This window comes from Echinops telfairi, unplaced genomic scaffold (genome assembly GCF_000313985.2).
Source record: "Echinops telfairi isolate 266 unplaced genomic scaffold, ASM31398v2 ScPeMD7_443;HRSCAF=831, whole genome shotgun sequence".
NCBI classification, from domain to species: domain Eukaryota; kingdom Metazoa; phylum Chordata; class Mammalia; order Afrosoricida; family Tenrecidae; genus Echinops; species Echinops telfairi.
Genome location: NW_022104341.1, coordinates 7,205,198 through 7,218,146, shown reverse-complemented (window position 1 = coordinate 7,218,146; position 12,949 = coordinate 7,205,198). Strand labels below are relative to the sequence as shown.

General features: G+C 50.0%; 1 protein-coding gene across 1 annotated transcript in view; it reads left to right on the top strand.

Annotated features, from left to right (window-relative positions):
* The window catches only part of ELAPOR1 (endosome-lysosome associated apoptosis and autophagy regulator 1), an 88,657-nt gene that overhangs the window by 34,275 nt on the left and 41,433 nt on the right, over positions 1–12,949 (top strand). The window contains exon 2 of the mRNA XM_045292016.1: positions 11,000–11,120. The gene's annotated coding sequence lies outside the window, so the exon portion shown is untranslated. The remainder of the gene's footprint in view (positions 1–10,999; positions 11,121–12,949) is intronic.

Here is a 12,949-nt window from a genome sequence, read left to right as displayed (position 1 = left end):
ATGCTCTTTATGAAATGAGAATTGTGGAGAGCAGTTTGATATTTATTCTTAACATGCTTACTTAGTAAAATCCACTGTGGCTGAGTCAATTCTAACATAAAACAGGAGGGCTGCCCCTGTTGTTTTCCAAGCCTGTAACTCAGTGGAGTAGAAATTCTTGTCTTTCTCCATTGGATCCTCTGGTGGATTTCAACTTCTGACCTACATCTATCCACAACGTCACCGGGGTTCCTGTGAGTCAATTGACTCCAGGGCAGTGACTTTGGTCAGAGTTTAACAAAGTTGACAAATCAGTATCAGTGCCCCCATATATTTTGAAATTTTAAGAGTCTGAGTAATCCAAACCCTGAGAACCACTCCGGTTAAGTAACCTGTCCAAGACTTCAAAGCAGTTTGTTTGAAACCAAAGTTCAAGTCCCAAGCTACAGAGCTATTTGAAGGGGCTATCCACTGAGTCCATTCTGCATTCCCTACATTGGGCTCGTAAGACTGGAAGTCTTTGTAGCAGCAGGTAGCTTTATCTTTTTCCAGGGAAGTGGCTGGTCAATGTATATCTTTTTACTCTAAGGGTAAAGAAGCATCAAATAAGAATTTGAGGAGAGGGGTGAGAGGGATATGAAACAAGAATGGCCGAAGTAGATAAGCATTGAAGTGGGGTAATGGACGTTTGGGGGTTCACTGTACTATTCTGTTATATATATATATGTATATAATGAAATTTCCTGTAACTGGGGGGAAAAGACTTAGGGGCATCTTGTTTTCCCATCTCATGTCTCAGTGGTTTGGGAGTTCACTCTACTATTCTGTTTTATATATATATATAATGAAATTTCCTGTAACTGGGGGGAAAAGACTTAGGGGCATCTTGTTTTCCCATCTCATGTCTCAGTGGTTTGGGAGTTCACTCTACTATTCTGTTTTATATATATATAAAATGAAATTTCCTGTAACTGGGGGGAAAAGACTTAGGGGCATCTTGTTTTCCCATCTCATGTCTCAATGGTTCAGAGGTTAAACATTTGGCTGCTAACCCAAAGGTCAGTGGTTCAAACCCCGCAGCCGTTCCACAGGAGAAAGATGTGGCAATTTATGTCCATAGATTTACAGCCTTGGGAACCTTATGGGACAGTTCTACTCTGGTTTATAGGGTCACTATGAGTCAGAATCAACTCCACAACGTAAGATTTTCTCTCCCAAATCTCTCGATGACCAAGAATTCAAAACAAAAAAGAACTTTAGTCTTTAGCCTAGAAATCCCACTTCTGGGACTTCATCCAGAGGAAATTATCAGAGGTACATAGAAAGCTTTATCACCATACTAGTTAAAATTAAAAAAACAAAAACTGGATGGAACTCAATGGCTAGCAGGTGGAGAATGGCTAAAGAAACTGAGATAACAAACCCTGGGACAAGGGCACAATAAGATCTAAAACCGATGGCAAGGAGTGTGTAGAATGCCTGGTGGGGCTTGATCAAGTGCAATGTAGCTGAAAGAAAGTACCGAGAGTCGAAAGAATGATGATGGGACAGGAGGAAAATAAAAATAAATAGAGGGAAAAACTAGGAGACAAAAGATTTATAGAGGTATGAACATAGGCATGCACATATGTAAATATATTAATATAGAATGATAGGTATATAAGTCTATGTACATATATCTAAATGTTAAGTATTAAGGTAGCAGATGAGCATTGGGTCTCTCTACTTAAGTATTCCCTCAGCGCAAGAACACTTTGTTCTGATAACCTGGCATTCTGAGATGCTCACCTTCCTGATACATCGCTGAAGTCCAAATGGGTGCATAAGCATATGTGGTGAAGAAAGCTGATGATGCCTGGCTTTTAAAAGATACAGCATCTGGGTCTTAAAGGCTTGAAGTTAAACAAGCAGCCATCTAATAGGGAAGCAACAAAGCCCACATGGAAAAAGCACACCAGCCTATGTGATCCCGAGGTGTCCACGGGATCAGGTTTCAGGCATCAGAAGACCCCAAACAAACAAATACAGAGATGCAAATGATGGGGGTCAGAGTGGAAACCCAAAGCCCATCTGTAGACAATTGGACATCCCCTCACAGAAGGGTCACAAGGAAGGAATGAGTCAGCCAGGGTGCAGCATAGCACCGAAGGAACACACAACAATCCTCTAGATCTTTCATGCTTCCTTACCACCCCCACCCCCGCTCCACTACCAAGACCCCAGTTCTACTTTACAAATCTGGCTAGACCAGAGCATGTGCAATGCCACAGATAAGAGCTCTGGACACAGTGGAATCCAGGACAGATAAACCCCTCAGGAACGGTAATTAGAGTAGTGATACCATGAGGGTAGGGGGAAGGTGCGGGGGAGAAGGAGGAGAAACAGGCAACCGACTACAATGATTGATATAACACACACACACACAGACACACACCAGGGACTAACAACAGAAACGTGGGCAAAGGGAGACCGCAGATGGTGTAAGATATGAAAATAATAATTTATAATTTATCGGGTCCACGAGGTTGGGTGGGTGGGTGAGGAAGGGAGGGAGGGAAAAAGGAGGAGCTGATACCAAGGGCTCAAGCAGAAAGAAAATGTTTTGAAAATGATGATGGCAACATATGTACAACTGGGTTTGATACGATTGATGTGTGGATGTTGTAAGAGCTCCCAATAAAATGACTGACTAATTTAAGAAAGAAACTTTGCGACAGCCACCCAAAGGGACCGGGGAGGGCTTCACATGAAGGAAAGGAGAGAAAAGTCAGGCTGTAAAACTGTATCTGCCCACGGTCTTCCCTGTCCTTAGAGATGTGTGTGCCCGCGTGGAGAGAACCCAGCAACACGTTAGCAGTGGTCTTTGCTAATGGACGCCGTCAGCTCTGCCCTGGCCTCATTGTTCTAAGCATTCCCATCTTTTCTACAGTTAGCGTGCAGTGCGTTGACGGTGGCGTAAAACAAAACTACACTGGGCTATTTTGAAAGAAAGAGGGGGAGAGGTTGACAGAAGGGCACATTTCTAGCTAAGTTCTTGTCTCACACACACACACACACACACACACACACACACACACACACGGAACCGTGAGCAATCTTAGAAATTAGAAGCCGCCTAAATTGAACGCACCATCAGCCATCCCTTTGGAGAAAGACGGGCTTTCTACTCACGTAGAGCATTACAACCCGGGAAACCCACAGGGGCAGGCTTACCCTGTCCTAGCGAGCTGCTGTGAGCCACCATCGACTCGATGGCAGTGAGTTTGTTTCATTTTTTGTTAAGTCCAACTCTCTGGTTTTATAAATGAGAAGACTGAGATCCAAAGAAGTTGAGTGGTTCCGAGGCCAGGAGTTCATGCCACTCCTCCCACGGTCTCTTAGGTTGCTCCTTTTAGAGCCCCCTGAGCCCTCATCACTCCCAAGATCCTTTGCAGCCCTGGGGGTAACCATGGTCGCTCCAGAGACCCATTTGGGGAGCAGCCCTTTGACTCCGCTGCCAGTCAGGCCACCTGCTGTCAGTGTCATCTGCTAGTTGGGCTGGAGGATGGCAGGGACAGGCCGGAGGGACGATACCAGGCTATGCCACAGGACCTCGCAGTGCTTTTCCATGAGCTTGCTCCGGCCAGCTGTCTGTCTCAGCCCTGCTGCCACCGAAGTTACTTCCAAGACACTAGGCACGGTGTCTGTGGGGACTGGTTTGTTGCAGCCTTCAAGCAACTACCAGTTGAAAAGATACCATCCAGTTCCCCTGGGCATCTCACCCTTTCAAGAACGGTTTATTTGGGATTGGATTGACACCGGCAACTCGAAAGAGTATGAAATGTGGGGGCAGCGAGTTTACGTGAACGGCAGGGGGTGGGTGGGGTGGTGATTCAGGGAGAATGGCTGCGTAACTGGCGGGGCAGAATCAGCGTGGCTGCATTGTTCCCGTAGAAACTGCAGAGTGGGGGTGTGCTCTGTGTCGCCTCAGCAACCAGGAACACAAGCTTTGAAAAGGAACAGGGCAGTTGGAGTGGTGGTGCCAGGAGAGAGTCAGAGATGTGAAACCGTGTGAGCCCTTAGACATGAGGACGGTCTATGGAAACAAACCAGCCAGTGACGAGTCGAGAACCGTGGACCAGCAGACGGGTCTGTTTGTGGGTGTGTTTAAGATCTGTCTCCTCCATACCACTTCTGGGTTTGGCAAACAGGGAGGTGCTTGGCAGCTAACAAAAGGGACGGTGGTCCAAGACCGCACAAAGAGGAGGTGCAAGAAAGACCTGGTGACCCCCCCAAAAAGCCCACTTGAAAGCCCAGTGGAGCTCAGTTCTACCCTGACAGACATTGAGCCAGAGTCCGCTCAATGACTGTTGGTTAGCATGCTGACCAATAACCCTGGCCTTCCCCTGCAAGTCCCGCCCTCCCCCACATGCACCTGGAAGCTCCTGCAGAGCTGGGACTTGGTCTCAGACACCACTGCTTCACCAGAACTAGCCCACAGTTAACCAGCCCCCCAAGTCCATGGCCACCCAACTCATGGTGACCCCTGCAGTACAGAGCAGAGCTGAACCCCTCAGGGCATTCTTGGTTGCAGTCGCTAAGTGATCTAGGAGGAGACCTGGTGGTCCTGCCAGGTAAGCATTGAACTGCTAACTACAGAGTCCTTGGTTCAAGCCCACCAGCTCCTCTTTGGAAGAAAGCGGGGGGCTGTCTGATCCTGAAAGGGGTCTATGAGTCACAGTGGACTCAATAGGAGGGGGGGGCTTTTTTTGTTTTGTTTTTATCTTTTCTTTTTAATTTTTTTTTGTTTTTATCTTTTCTTTTTAATTTTTTTTTGTTTTTATCTTTAAAGAAGCAGATAATGCCCCAAACCAAAAGCTCACCGCCACTGACTCCAGTCTAACTCTTAGCAGCCCTTTAGGGACCCTATGGGACAGAGTAGAACTGCCTCTGTGTTTCTGAGACTGTAACTCTTTTATGGAAGTAGAAAGTCACATCTTCTGAGGAGTGGCTGGTGGTTTTGAACTGCTGACCCACCACAGCAGGGCTCCGAAATAATAGGCCCTCCACAAATGCTAATTACAGAGTGAAGATCGTTTACTTGGGATGTAGAAGATCTCACGTGATCTGAGTTAACGATATGTCCAGAGTTTAACTTAGCATTTTTATCTCCAAGGAGAACACGATTTGGAGAAAAATTTTAGGACTTAAATCTGTATTTGTACAACTGCAATTCAGAACTTTCAGACAGCTGTTAATAGCAAAGACACGACGATCATCTAAACAGCACACACCCGTGAGACTGCCCTGATGGCCCGCCCAGTCCGCCCCTCCCGCTCCTCACCCGTGGAGCAGGGGCTCCGGAACCTCGTCACCAATCCACTGGATCCGATTAAAAACGCACATCACGGTTTTTATGCAAATGATGTGCAGGCTCTGTTTATTGAGCCACTCAGCCCTCCCCGTTTCCAGGTATTTTAGGAATAGCACAATCCTACTTTTAAAATTTGTTGCTGTCAAAAAATTAGCTTATGAGAATCCCTACAGAGGTGGTCGGGAGTGTGTGAGTGGAGGAGAGGGGAAGGTTGACAAAAGTATGTAGAATGCATGTGTTACTTGCATAAAAATACAGTATGCATGTAGGGGACGAAATCTATTTTGGAGAGTTTTCTGAAGTGTACACTCCACGATCATTAAGCTTCTACTGTCTGAAATACTGATAGGAGGACTCAGAGATTGGGCATGTTCTCCAGGACTTGTGGGGTATCTGATTTGTTGTTATTGTTAGGGTGATAAAAACCTACACGACGCAACATTCATATTTTCAACAACTGATAGACGTATAATTTAGTGATTGGTTACATTCCTTATGTTTGCCAAAATTATTGCTACCCTATTCCACCCTCGTTCATAAAAAGTTCCCTCTGAGAAACGAATGTCCTTCCCCTCCCCTCTCTCCCTTTTCTGGTAACCCTTCATTGCCCTTGTTTCATTTGTTAGTTGTTGTTAGGCGCTGTCACGCAGGGTCCACCTCCTATCGGCCGAATGTGCAACAGAGCAAACACCACCCGGTCCTGCACCGTCCTCACAAGTGCTCTTGTTGCAGCCACTGTGTCAGGCTGCCTCGTCGAAGGCCTTCCTCTCTGTCACCGCCCCTCTAGTTTACCAAGCATGATGTCCTTCTCCAGGGACAGGTGGCTCCTGAGAACATGTCCAGCATGTCCAAGGTCTAAATGCCATTGTCCAATGTCCAAAGCTGCTCCGAGGGAGAAAGACAAGGCTCTCTGCTCCTGTCAAGATGGACCACCTCCAAACCCTGGAGAGTGATTGCAAACCCAAGCCAGCTTGTGGCGGTGCATGTGGATTGGTGTACTGCCTGGTGCTTGTGAGTCATTTGAACCTCCTCTTTGGTGAAGTGACTGCGCAGGTCTGTCACCCACTATTTTATTGGGTTGTTTTCTTGTTAAATTATAACCTTAATTTTTATTACTCCTATGATTTGGGTTGGCATGGCGTGACAGGTAGGTTGAGCTGCGAAGGAAAAGGGGGTATTCCCCAGCTCTTCCAGTTTGCTGCCCCACTCCTCCCTAATCCTTAAATGCCGCTACTTATCCAGAGAGAGCAACTGCTTGACCAACCGTGAGCTATGTATCCATCCCGTGGCAGAGAAGGCTGGGCATCCTCCCTTGGCACTCCTACCAAGACCATATATCATGAGGAGGGAGTGTCATTGCTGGGGGTACGGAGTCAGTTGGAGCTCCCAGCGACCCTCTGCTCAGCACATGGTATCCCTGCTGGGTCCTGCGCCATCCACACAGCCCATTCCTCCCTTGGGGTTGTCTAACTCCAGGTCTTTGCACGTATCGTTAGAAAGCTTTGCCTCTGTCTTCTCAGACTGCCTTTTGAAAAATTGTGCAATCCTATTGTTAAAAAGTTTTAAATATTTTTGAGAATGACCAGAAATGTGCCACAGAGACACGAAGTGAGTACATGCTGTTGGGGAAAATGGCGCCGGTGGACTTGCTCCACCCAGGGTGGCCACACCCACAATTTGTGAAAAAACGAGCAAACAAGGCTGGGATATTGCTGCAAAGCCCAGTGATGGAGCGAGCACAGCAGAGTGAAGCATGGCCATACCTCCAGGCTCCACTCGCACTCAGCTAACAGCCACCCTGGGTACCACACAGGCTACACCCTTCCAAAGAGCAGCCACTGTGCTCGCTCTCAGTTCTGCTGGAGAGCCCTGAGGCTAATTCAGTAGTCCTGGAAGTTATATCTCCGATTTAACTGTCTCTGGAAGCTTAAGTCTGAAAATGGTGAGCCCTCAGAGGGCTGGTCTGATCGGAAACTGCTGCCCTCCAGCCAGCCGCCTTGGACCGCATCCCCAGATTCCCCAGGGGAAATAAGCACACATTCAAAGGGGGCTTTTCGAACACTGGGGACCACTATGTTCCCAGTGGACCTCCCGACCAATGAACAAAGATGAAAGGAATGAACTTGGTCCATGCACCTCCAGTCGCCTGACTAGAGTCAGGCTGAATTGAAATCATCGGATCGAACAGAACAGTACCAATTCTCAGGCCTCAGACGTGAGCCTGGCTGCTGGCAGACAACAAGCGCTGTCATATTTAACTTTTAGATTTGACGGCTAGATCTGGCCCGGTGTGAGGCTACGTGTTTGATTGGATGTCTGGGGGTGGAGGAGGGCGCCACATGCTTGGGTCTGGGTGCTGACTCGGTGACTTAGCTGCTGGGTGACCTTGGACAAGCCACTTGCCCATTTTCTTATCCGTGCAACCAAAGGAACAGCTTCTGCTCTGCTTGCCTCTCGGCGCGTTGGGAAAACCCAACGAGATGGGGCTGGGGGACTATAAACGCATCATGCAAACGAGCAGTGTAATTATGCTCACAGGCAGAACACGGCATCCTTTCCACCATGGTCACTCCGTTCTCTGTTTCATGTGCAGTCTGTACGGGAACTGACATGCTCCCTACACTGGTGTCAGCTTGCCTCCTCTAGCTGCAGAGCCTTCTGAGATACAAAAAAGACAGGGATTTGGAGGAAAACTAGGCCAGACAGGTGGTACCCCAAGGGTACAAAAAATCCCAACCTGATCTGGGAGCCCATGTGTGTCCCATAGGGCTGTGGTCTGTGGGGCTTTCTGTGGCTGATTTCACGGGAGTTCCTCGCCAAGCCTGGCTTCCCAGTTTCCCAGGTAGGTTCAAACCTCCGACAGCTGCCAGCTAAGCATTTTAACTGCTTTCGCCACACAGGGACGCCTTCCTAGAAGTCAGGCTCACATGGCCCAAGCTTTCCCTTCTGTGGTGCATCTTCCTGTCCTGGATGCAGTGCTGGGCTTAGGGGAAGACTCCCTAGCCATCAGGAGCCCTGGGGCGTGGTAGAGTTAGGCTGCTAACCACAAGGTCAGCAGTTTGAAACCACCAGCCACTCCTCGGGATTGAGAAAGGACGTTCTACTCCTGTGAAGAGCTATAGTCTCGGAAACCAATGGGGCATTTGTACCCTGTCATTAAGAGTCATCAGGAGTCAGAATTGACTCCAGGATGGTGAGTCTGGCTTATCCAGAGCCCTACAGAGGACAACACCTAGTCCCTCCAAGTGGCGGACATACCACGTGCGCTTGACAAGCCCCTAAAGTAAAGGGAACAGCCAAATGCAGAGCTCTAGGATTGCTCTTTTATAAGCACGGTCCAGTCCCTGGAAAAGGGCATCGTGCTTGGTAATGTGGAGGAGCAGCGACAAAGAGGAAGGCCCTGGGCAAGATGGATTGGCATGGTGGCTGCACCCATGGGCTCAGGCATAAGAACCACTAGGAGGGTGCCACAGGCCTGGGTGATGTTTCCTTCTGTTGTACATGGGGGATCAGAACCGACTCGACAGCACCGAACCACAACAGCTTTCTGAAACCAGATAGAGAGACGCCAGGCTCACGAAGCATGAGCAAGTCTGGGTGCATCGGTCCCCGATGCACTATTTTTACATGACACAAAGGAAGAAAGCACTGTACCCACCAAGCTGTGACTGACACCATGCTTCCTTCCTGAGCCAGCTACAAGGGACCTGTCTCGATCTCATGCACGTTAAAGTGGTTTTTAATGTGCATCTTTCGGTACATGCGTGCAGTGCGTTCCCTCTCTCGATGGTCCTGGTGCAGTATTACAAGAACACCAGGTCCCTTGCTGCCCCGTCACCTTTGACTCCTGGTGACTGTGTGTGTCAGAGTAAGACGGCTCTACATGGTTCTGAGAGGCTGCCTTTTTGGAAGTAGACCAGCAGGCTGTTCTCCCAAGGTGCTTCTGGATGGATTTTACCACCCCATCTCTCAGTGAGTAGTGGAGCCCATTTGCCATGGCCCTCGCCGAGGACATCACTATTTGATTAATTGCCATTGAGTGGATGCCGATTCACTGTGATCCTGCAGGACAGGCCAGAACTGCCCCTGTGGGTGTCTGAGACTAACTTTTTATGGGAGTAGAAAGCCCCTGTCTTTCTCCTGAGGAGCAGTTGCTAGATTCGAACTGCCGACCTGAAGGTGAGCAGCCCAGTTTGTAACAGCCTACACTGTCAGAGCTCCTTTTATTATTAGATTAGCAAACTCTCAATGTCCCTCAGGTCTTGGCTCAGCAATTTGCACTTAGACGTGTTACGTAATCGTGCTTTCATGTGAACTAAAGGGGAATATCAATTCTACTTTTCCTTGTGGACACAAAATACAAAATACCTCTGGGTCTGGCTACAGTGTTAGGCAAGTACCGATTGTAAAATTCTTTTCAGAGCGAAAGCCTTAGTTCCGTAGTCTGTCGTTTGTTTCGCGATTTAGCAGCATAGGAAATATGTATGGGCATTTGGCACGTCTGTTGTCCCTTCTTTCTCCCAAATAAATCCCATTTTCATCGTTATTTTCATCTTGTTTATTTCATGTCAGTTTGATTGCTTCTCTGCTGTTAGCTGGCCCTTAGTTCAGTGCCATGCTGTCAGTTCCAACATCATAGAGACCCTCCTACAGGACAGAGTTGGATTGCCCAGTGGAGTTTCCTACTGATATCTTGAGAAGGCCAACTACTGCCTCTTTCTTCTGCCAACTGGTTAATGGGTTCAATCAAACTGCCAACCTTTCAGCTAACAGCTGGCTCCTGTCATTCAGGGAAAGTGTCCCTTTGTTCCAGGAAATTGGGCAGAAACAGGCTTATGTGCTGAGGGCACATGAATACAGCAATCATCCAACTGGAGGCAGCAGTTCTAGTCTCTGAGCAGAAGGGAACACGGGCCCTCAGCTTCTGGGTGGGTCCTTTGTAAATTGCTCATGGGTCAGCCCTGAGATCACCTCTACAGTTTGGGGCAAGACTCATTGCCATCAAGTCAATGCCAACTCACAGCAACAAGGTAGAGCTGCCCTGTGAGTCTCCAAGACTGTAGCTCTTTATGGGAGTAGAAAGCCTCATCTTTCTCCGGAGGAGCGGCTGTTGGTTTTGAACTGCCGACCTTATGGTTAGCAGCCCAACGTGTAATCCCCATGCCACCAGGGCTCCCACAGTGGTAAGAAAGCTCCACCTATCCCAGCCTCTTCTTTACTTACCTTCCTGTATCCCCTGGGTCCTCACTCAACTACTTGACCTAAATAAAGGCTGGCAGTTCGAAGCCACTCACCGGTGCCTGGGAAGTACGGCTTGGGCGAGGGTGAGGGGGTGGGGTGGGGTGGGGGTGTCCACTTCCAGAAAGATGACAGCCCAGAACCCCCAGTGAAGCATTGCTCCTCTGAGTCAGACTCCACTCAAAGGCAGCAGCTGTACTGACTAGATCATGGCCGGATGGGGAGGAGTGTCCAGTGATCCTGGTCACTGTACAAGCGTCCTAACAACCATTCCAGCTCGAGGGTGGCCTGATCCCCCCAACCCCCGCCAGCGATCCGAGGGCCCGTGACTGTGTGTCTGAGCCATCGTGTGGGCAGGAGGCAGGCGGGGCGGTGTTGATGCTGAACCACGACTAACGTGCCTTTTGCCCACTGTTCTCTCCCTTGCAGTCTGAGTACCACTATGAGTACACCGCATGCGACAGTACAGGCTCCAGGTGGAGGGTCGCCGTGCCGCACACCCCGGGCCTGTGCACCAGCCTCCCCGACCCCGTCAAGGGCACCGAGTGCTGTAAGCAGCTGTCACTCCTCAGGACTGCCTACCCCTGGGCCTGGGCCTCCACCCTAAGCCAGCCCCTTCTGGCCCCTGACACTGCCTTAGGGAACCCGCTCTTGCGCCCCAGAGAGCCTCTTGTGGAATTTGGTGCAGAAATTTCACTTCAGGGATGCAGACTGAGTAGCTGAATTTGCTTTTATTTTGCTTTTGAAAATGTCGATCCCTTCGGAGGCTAGGCATACCCCATCCCAGCTGTGGACCGCTCAGTCTTCCTGCTTGCATCTCGGCGATGCTCGTCCAGTCTGTGCATTTCTGCCCAATCTCAGGCGGTCCTTTGGGGAAGATTGCGATACAGTCTTTGTCCTTGAAGAGGAAGCCGAGGGAGATGGATTTCTGCAGCCACAGACCTTTACAATGCGCTGCGCGTCAGTTCCGGGAACAAAAACTCTTCCCCGACTGGACTGGTGTAGCTGACTGCAGGATGAGAAGGGTGGTGGTTTGTCCAAGCTCCCGAGCCCTGCCCCCCCCACCCCCATGCGTCCTCCATAGCGATGACCCCAGCATGATGCCCTTTGGAATGCTAACGGGAACAGTAAGAATCAGGAACTAGAGATAAAGAATATTGGAAGGATGGGAAGGAGCGTCCCTCACTTCCTCACTGCCATCCAATCCAGTTGATTCCAATTCATAGGGACCCTATAGGACAGACTAAACTTCCCCTGTGGGTTTCTGAGACTGTAAACCCTTACTGACCTTGCGGTTAGCAGCTCAATGTGTGCCCACTCCGCCACCAGGGCTCCTCAGGAAGGGGCATAGGGCACTTGAACTCAATAATGAGCCCAGCATGGTGCCTGGGCCAGAAGGTGAGCAAATCATCGCGGTTAAATGAATGGGTGGATATTGCTGGGATCTGAGCTGTGAGTGCCGGAAACCACGGCCCTACCCACTGCAAGCTTGTCTGACGTGCCTCAGCTCCCGCTCCGTGCCAGCACTGTGTTGCGCACCAGCCACAAGGCCCACAAAGATGAACCAGAAGCCAATCAAGGGTGCAGGCGTTCATTCATCCATTCATTCTCCCACCAAACCTCCACAGAGCTCCTGCTGTACCCGTCTGTGCCAGCCACCAAGCCAGCTGTCCCTGGAGGGGCGCCCAACCTAGTGGGAGTCAGGCAGCAACCTGGTACAGCGTGGCAGATCGGGGGCGATCGGGAGCCACAGAAGACCCACTTGAGCAGGCGTTTGGAGGTGGAAGCCTGGAAGACACATTCAGGGAAGAGCAGGTGGTCCAGGGTGGAGGCAACACGAGGAAGGTGATGGATGGGCCTGCGGTGGAGCAAGGACTTAGCGGAGGATCAAGCTGAAGAGTTAGCCTGGGGCCAAAGTGCGGAAGACTGCGAATGCCAGTCCGAGAGCCCAGTTCTGTAGGTAAAGGAGGAGTGCCCGGTGGTTTTTTAAGTACGGACGAAGTAGCCCAGGGCAGCGCTTCAGAGAGAGATCCCTGACCACAGAACCAGCAACAAGGAAGGAGGTGCTGTTGACAATGGTGGCTGAGTGAGCGGGTCACTGGAATCCCAGCTCGAGCAGTGGCACCAGGTGCAGGAGCCAGAGACCAGAGACACAAAGGGGCAATCCCAGGCTGCAGGCTCCCTGGAAGGATCAGCACCGCAGATGCTGGCATCTTCTTCCCTGGAGAGCTCGCAGATGGACCACGGCACCTCATCCCAGTTATCGGGACTGTGAGGGACAAGCCTGGGTCCTGCGGCAAGGCGGAGCTCCGATGCCTGCATTCTTCCATTTAGGAAAAATCAGCACGGGACTTCACTGCCATGGGGAGCCCTGGCGGC